This window comes from Colias philodice, chromosome 20 (genome assembly GCF_061535455.1).
Source record: "Colias philodice isolate Cphi_HAF_F1 chromosome 20, ilColPhil1 Martin Lab GWU primary, whole genome shotgun sequence".
NCBI lineage: Eukaryota > Metazoa > Arthropoda > Insecta > Lepidoptera > Pieridae > Colias > Colias philodice.
In genome coordinates this window covers 6,667,442-6,676,044 of record NC_143105.1, presented here as the reverse complement: position 1 = coordinate 6,676,044, position 8,603 = coordinate 6,667,442, and the positions used below count along the sequence as shown (strand labels likewise).

Here is an 8,603-nt window from a genome sequence, read left to right as displayed (position 1 = left end):
TTTTTATACAATATTTAGTTGTTTTTATAGCATCATCTAAATTCTTAATGCGTCAATAATTAATTTAAGTACCTATATTTTTGCTACTTTTATTAGGCACCGAATATAATAACAAACTTAATGATCATTTTATATAGTGTAATCTTCACCATTATTTGTTCTCGCAAAAGCCTAGCCTTAACTACAACTGTGACTACAACCTACAGAAGCATTCCATAGTTCAGCACACAATAATGCCAGCAGAGACATTACCTAACAATTTTCTACACAATTTGATACATTTACAGATTGTCAACCACAATACTAGAAAGTAACTGTCGTATTCGAAGCGAGAAGAACTACAAGATTGGTTTACTGTGTGGCTTGAAATTATATCTACTTATATAATAATATGTAATATAGAAGGCTAAAGAGTTAGTTTAGCTACTGCATCTTATAATAATTGGTCAAATACGAATTATAAATTAGAATATTTATTATAAAAAACGAAGGAGATATTTATTATTTCTGGTTCTTCTGTTGATGACCATTAGATATTCATTTAGAAAACTTTGTTTTAGAAACCTAATGGTATACAAACAAACTATAATGATAGATGACATAATACATGTAACGTACGTTATGAAGTTTGATTTGTTTGGTCGTTTACAAGTTTTACTAAGGGCTAGCGCGCAAGAGCAACTTTCGTCTCCGCAACTATTTTGTCTCTCCCATCAACTCTATGGGTTAGTGAAAGTCCGAGACAAAATAGTTGCGGAGACAAAAGTCGCTCGTGCGCGCTACCTTAACTCGATAGAGTTGTCCCAAAGGTCTATAGGATTGTTTATTGAGTTAAGTCAAAAAGAATTAATTGTAGTAGATCTGGTGGCCGGTGGACCGTATACTTTTCTTCCGGTTCTTTCCTTATCCTACTAGTAATATTATAAATGCCAAAGTTTGTTAGGATGGATGTCTATGTGTATGTATGTTTGTTACTCTTTCACGCAAACACTACAGAACCGATTATAATGAAATTTAGCACACATATAGATGGTCACTTGGATTAACACATAGGATAGATTTTATCCCGGAAATCCCACAGGAACGGGAACTATGTGGGTTTTTTTGAAAACGCGGGCGAAGCCACGGGTGGAAAGCTAGTACTATATAACTTCAAAGCGGCAATCCATTTACAGTCTTAATAAATATGGTTTCGGAAAATGTTTTAAAAACGCAGTGGTGGTCGCTTACCAGGTTATCCTTCGAAAAAAATACATGGCCAAGTAATATTGATAAATCTATACTAATATTATAAAGCTGAAGAGTTTGTTTGTTTGTTTGTTTGAACGCACTAATCTCGGGAACTACTGGTCCGATTTGAAAAATTCTTTCGGTGCTAGATAGCCCATTTATCGAGGAAGGTTATAGGCTATATTTCATCACGCTACGACCAACAGGAGAGGAGCCACGGGGGTGAAACCGCGCGGAGTAGCTAGTATTTAATATACACGAAGAAATAAACTAACTAATGAGTCTATAAACCACTTCCTTAGACTAGTGGTTACAAGTGTCGGGTGCGTATCGATCGCACCTTAACCTTACCTTTTTGTTTTTATTCCTTCCAAACTTTAGACATGTTTACTTAAAATACTAGTAGGTTGCCCTGCCCCCCTAGTCAAGTGGCTTTCTGTTAGCGTAGCGTTCAATAGAATAGACTACGAATGTATGAGATTGACGTAAGCTGTAGATACGTTTATCTACAGCCTACGTCACGTCTACAGCCTACGTAGATACGTTTATCTACAGCCTACGTCAATCTCATACATTCGTAGTCTATTCTATTGAACGCTACGCTAACAGAAAGCCACTTGACTAGGGGGGCTGGTCCTGCTTAGCCTAGCTTAGCTTAGCCCGGTCAAAATTAGGAAAAAAATAGAGCCTGTGTTATTGGAATACTATAGTTTCTTAGATCTAAAACAATTTTCAAATCAGTTTAGAAGTTTTGAGTATTATTTTATACAAACAATTATATTTTTTCAGTAGCATAGATAGAAAATATTATATCTGCACATACAAATGCTACAGGTTTTCAGTCAAAAAGAAAATCGTCTCTATTTAATAAGTTTAAATCTTTTCTTCTTATATATATATAAAATTCTCGTGTCATAATGTTAGTCTGCATACTCCTCCGAAACGGGTGGACCGATTCTCATGAAATTTTCTGTGCATATCGGGTAAGTCTGAGAATCGGCCAACATCTATTTTTCATTCTTATATATAAAATTCTCGTGTCACAATGTTAGTCTGCATACTCCTCCGAAACGGGTGGACCGATTCTCATGAAATTTTCCGTGCATATCGGGTAAGTCTGAGAATCGGCCAACATCTATTTTTCATATGTACCACGGGCGAAGCCGGGGCGGGCCGCTAGTATTATATAATGTAGAGTTATTTAAAAATTTATATTCGGTTATGAGTTAGAGCATCATGAATGTGTTTAAGATGTATTTTTAGAATGCTCATGCTCCGGTTTCACAACTTCATTATACTTTTAAATTTGTTTTTGTTTTAATTAAGGTGATTAATTATGCTAAACAAATTATCATAACAACAAAATTTTGAGAATCTCCTGATAAATAAAAAACTTATGTGTTACTAGTGATTTCCTCTATTTTTAACATTTTGAGTTAAATAAAAAATATGATGTATCTATGTATTTTGAGGGTTACTACATACATATATATACAAAAAAAGTTATAGTTATTCTCGCTTATGACCTACCCTTGTAACAAAAGGCTACCAACTCTGTTCAGTATTTTTTGTAGGTAGAGCAACATTTTCCTTTATTACTTATCACATATTTAGATAATTATTATTATATATCTAAATATGTGATATGCTTGTATATATGTATCTATAATCTATATCTCATCTGTAAAAAAAATGTAAGACGTATCAATCAGTAAAATTTGCATTCAAAATGACACTCATCTTCACTACTATTCATACAATATTTAAATTTAAATCTTTTTAAAAAAATTGTAGGGTACTTCCATAAATCTTTAAGAACACCCTGTATAGCACTTTCACATGTCCTGTATGCACGGTAACGGGCGTCGCGGTCTGCTTGCTGCGCCCGCGCTTTCGTAAGCCGATCCTGAAGATAATGCGCTGAATAACTGTTGTTTATGCTTTTTAGCTTATGAAAGAGACATTGCAATGCAATTAGCAATCGTTGATGGTACAGGGTGTAGAAAAGATTTATGGTGAAAGACATAATATATTTAGGTGGTAGTAGTGAAGGAGGAAGTAAAGTAAGATGGAAAAAAAAGTAAGTAGGTACGTGAAAATTGAAAACGTTAGATTTAGATAAGGAGGATGGAGTTAACAATCAACCATAATATAAATTATGTGTCATAATTAAAGTAAATTTGCTCTATCTGGTAAATAATTGTTATTATCTACTCTTTAAAACATTAATATTTAAAAAATCTTTTCGCAATTCTATAAAATATTTATACGAATTTATATCAGTATATACCCAATTCGCCAATTGTAATGTTTTTGTGACAAATATAATCACTTGAAATACTGTAAGCAAACTACGGGGTGTTGTTTTCTGAAATAACTATAAATACTAAATAGTTAGATCTACTAATAAATATTGTGAGAAACATCCCTAGATAAGAAGTTTATTATACTTAAGGTGATGAATTAATTTTTCTAACATTTACGGCCCTTTTTAAACCTTCGTAATTTTTATATCATTAAAGTTGTCGTGATGAAAATTCTTGACAAGAAAGTTCAATAGTAACACAATACGTCTACCGTTTTAGAAACATGATTCCATGATATTTTCTCGATAGAAAAAAAATACAAAGTTCTCATTGTTATTTTTTTATAATCTCTGGCATCTTCAAAATAACAAACGTAAAGTTACGACTTTTTGGATATTAACTATAAAATATACAACCTATACGTCTACCGATTTAGAATTTTGAAATATGCGATGGTTTTGAAATAAACAAGAAATACTTGAAATTAGCGCGCGACCAGCCAATATAGCGAGAGCCGCCCTGTACCTTCCTACCCCGATCGCTGCACGAGTCATTCCCGCTACGGCCGTCACACGGGGAACTTGTGTCGCTCGCGCAATCGTAACAAAGGGTGACAACACGATAAGACAAAATGAGACAAATGGGGACAATAAAGAAAATAAGAAGAAGAAACATAAAGGTTGGAGGAAAAAGAATGCTTACAATTGGAACAAATTAATGAAGTAAGTTGGTTTTATTTTAAATTTGATGATAATTGTATTATAGACGATGTTTGATATGTACCCCTGTTTTAAGTACATAACGAATGTGTAAGATTTTTTCATTTATAGCATAGATAATCTTTTCAGAAATCCGGAATCCAGAAGGAAAATAAACCCACTGATTGTTCACAATGTGAACCCACTCCTTCGTAAGTACCTTTATTCAGTCAAAAATGTATGTTATCAACGCTCTACTGGTTTTATCGCATGATTCCATTTTTAGCAAAAAGCAACAAAGTGCAAAGAAATAAAAAATCATGGTGAACTTAGTGGAAGTATGGTGGAGGTAATATGGAACAGGAGCTCATTGGAGTAGTATTATATTTAAAAAAATACGAAAAAATTTCAAGAATTACATTTCTTAGTAGGTGGTAGATAAGTATGTTGTATAAAGAATTTGATGTTGATATTTATTTCATTTATACTTACTACACCTGTGCGGGAAATTGCTTAGTACTAAAACAGGTTTATATTCATATTTACATAGTAATGTGAGTTTTCATTTCGAAAAATTTTGTGTAAGTATATTAAATTGAGTTCCTGGGTGATCTGGAAACACAATTGGGCCCGGAAGATGGCGCTGCAGTCACTCCTCCTAATCACATGAACCGATTTGGATGAATATTTGTGTGCACATTTCATTGTTGTGGGATGATTGGTTGATCCGTTTTCACATTAGCTAATATTATGTATTTTTGTTGTAAATTTAATTTAATGTTTATAATACATTATTATTGGTATAAATAAGCCAGTGTTTGTCTCACATTGCTGTACCTGCCTACCTACCCTACCAGGGCCTAACTTTGTTCTGGCTATTTTATTTTGATTATTTGTAATGAATAATTACAATTATAATAGAGTGCAAAAAATAAATACATGCGTCAATATATTTTGTGTTTTTTTTAAAACAATTTTTTATTTAAAAAAATATCATTCCGACCGCGGCTTTGCCCGCGTGGAATTAGGTTATATCGTGAATCCTGTTTTATCCCACAGAAGTGTTCAGTTCGGATAAAAAGTATCCTATGTGTAAATCCAGGCAATTAGCTATATTTTATCAAAATTGGTAATGTAGTCTTGACGTGATTAAGTAACAACTAACAAAAAAATATACAAATTAACATCCAAAGTTTCGCATCAGTTTTACTGTATTAGTGATATCTTCCACTCTTGACTTAGACTGAGAAGAATTAGGGTTTATAACTTCTTTCAGAAATAGTACCTTTCATTTCTGGGCATGATGTAATATCTACGTCAGCATCAAATTCTATCTAAATCAATTCAGTAGTCCGCGTTATTGAGTACCATTTCATTTTTTCAGAGTAACAATATTTTTTGTTATTTTAAAGATTATTTATAACCTGTATTATTTTGTAATAAAGTAAACATTACGAAATAATAATAATTATTAATAATGTCTAAGTACTTAGTTGTTAAAAAGAAGATTATTTGTTTATAAGCAAGAAAATAAAACCAATAAATCAACAATTAAATAAATGTATAACAATATTATAACTGTATGACGACTCCATACATGTTTGTCCCGAGTCGGCCAGCGGCAGCGCGGCGAGTTTGCAAGAATGACTTCGCGCACACCCGCGTTCGCGATAGCGAGCTATTAGACTCCGCCCGCCAAGCAGTGGATTTTTTTTTTGTGTATCGTCTTAAAGAATACTAAAACCGCAAAAGTAGGTACCTACGTATGAAGTAACTCCTATAAGATATATTTAAATGTGTGTGGGTGTGAGAATATTCTAAAATAGTCATTTACCACTTAAAGGATATGCATAAAACCTAAACGCTGTTTCACAAATGGATATGAGGACAAACATCGAATAAAATAAATTGAGCAATGTAAATTACGTATACCTACAATATACTGTATAGTTTTGAATACTAATATTGCTAGTTAAATTGTGTGTTTAAATTTAGCCTCTAGTTATTCCTACTCTTATTATTATTAATCTGAAAGTACACATATTGAACTGAGCTGATTTGGATCACGTTTTGCAGGTTAAGTATTTTATGAAGCACGCGAAAAATGCTTAATAGAAATCGATGCCCTTGAAAGAAGAGTATTAAACATTCTTCAACATCGTCGTCGTCGTCTTAGGCATAAGACTTGCACTACTGGACATAGTCCTCCCCCAAAGACTTCCAGAACGATCACCAGCGGCCTGCATCCAGCGGCTTCCCGCCACCTAGAGTCGTCGATATCTGGAGTTGGAGGCCGTCCTACGCTGTTTTCCTGGACGTGGTCTCAATACGAGAGTCGAGAATCTGCAACATATTTAATGAAATATAATTTTTATATTAAATATATTTTAACCCATGGGAGTTTTTAACTCATGGGATGGGTTTTCAAACGATTTTCAATACGCATATTTTCAATAACAGGCTATAATGAATGAACGGCTGGGGCCGTATTATGACTTCATATTTCCAGACAGTTTACGCCGTGAATTGAACTGACTTTAAAATTCATATTACACCATAATTTACCATGGCTGATAATTGCGTTCATAATATGAATTTGCCAGTCAGTTTAAATTCTGGAAATAAGAGGTCATAATTTCGGAACCAGATTAAACTTATTAGTTGCGATAAACACATAATAGAGAGAATATAAAACCTCAAATACACCAAATAACCACATATTACCATATCCCCGTTTTGTAAAATATTAAACAAATTCTCACGGAGTGCACCTCAAAATTGTTTGTTACGAAAACTTTTTTAATGTAGATTTATTACCGCGTTTATGCCGTTCCGAAACATAAAATCCGTTGCATCTTGCACTTTGCGTTGTTTCCCAATTCATTTTAAATGTAAAATAAGATTTCAGAGCGTAGGTACAGTATATGTATATGTACATTATAATGTACATTTTAATCATTTTACTTGTTGATACCTAAAAAAATATTGTTGATATAATACATTTATTTTACAATTGGTTTAACATTTGTATATTTCGCATAGATTTTATAATTTTAACAAGAATAAATAACGTTAATAAAAATTTATATTAATAATTAAACATTAATTCTCTTCTAATATTAGATCAGAATTCAATGACTTTTTGTTGAAAAAAATACAGTTGTGTTTTAAATAGCTTCAAGGAAGTGTTATAATTACATTAGTTACCATTTAGATTATTCATACACAAGAATTAAATTAAAAGTTTTAATGTGAAACATTAGTAATTACTTCTCATGAAATTATTTTAATGAAGGATAAATTAAAGAAAACAATTATCTTTTTAATTGATGGGAATGAAAAAGTTTCTCAATTATTGGCTAATTTCATCAAATATAATAAAAAAATTGATACATTGTTTCTAATTCAACCCCTTTACTCGCTTTAACAATAAAGTGTTAACAGCTGTTGAAAATAAAAGAATTAAATTCGTTTAACATAAAAAGAAACCGATTAATAGCTCATACATCTGCCTCCATTGAAGAGTTACTAATTCAAACGTCGATTGGAACAATAGATACAAATAAAATAAATAATTTAGTTCATTATACTGTATTTTTGTGTAGTTTTTTTTTTCATATACAGTAATAATTATAATTAAAATCATGGTATATTTATAAATGTCATGATTGATGAATATAATGATTTAAAAATAAAAATAAAATAAAAAATACATGAATACATATTGCGTCAACTAGGTACACGATCATTATACTGCAATCCTTTTTTGTAAATTTTGAACATCGTAATTGTTTTTTGTCTTATAATATTATTCTATAATTCAAAAAACAATTTTGATGCTCAGTTTTTTTTTTTATTTCATGATAAATTATTTTTATTGTACACCTCATTTTTATAAATGTAAATTAGTTTCAAATAACAATCAAATATGATGAAACTTGCTGTTCTTTTACGTATTTCAAAGTAAAAATATTACCATAAATATTTTTATCCTTTATATCACTACATAGTATAAAACAAATAAATTATAATTATTGTCTGTGCTCGGTGGTTTTATCCGCAGTGCTGCGCTCTTGTTGGTCTTAGCGTGATGATATAATATAGCCACATATAGCCTATAGCCGTTCATACGTTCGTTCAAACAAACAAACAAACTCTTCAGCTTTATAATATTAGTATAAATGTCGCACTTAATGTAAAATAACTCAATAAATTAAATGCTAATTACGCATTATGTCACATAGGTGTGAACGGCTAATATTTTTTTAACAGCAAAGTATGTAAATTCCAATCTCTATTTGGATTAAAAATGAATAAAGAGAAGTATGCGAGAAATTAATGCAGCTTACTGTATGATTGAATTATTATA

At 31.6% G+C, this 8,603-nt stretch overlaps 1 long non-coding RNA gene across 1 annotated transcript; it reads left to right on the top strand.

Moving 5' to 3' along the window:
• Window positions 1-3,736: 3,736 nt before the first annotated feature.
• Window positions 3,737-4,975, top strand: LOC149479528 (uncharacterized). The gene is made up of 3 exons (XR_016317260.1): window positions 3,737-4,258; window positions 4,385-4,446; window positions 4,521-4,975. It is a non-coding gene; the product is annotated as an uncharacterized LOC149479528 (long non-coding RNA).
• Window positions 4,976-8,603: the final 3,628 nt, after the last annotated feature.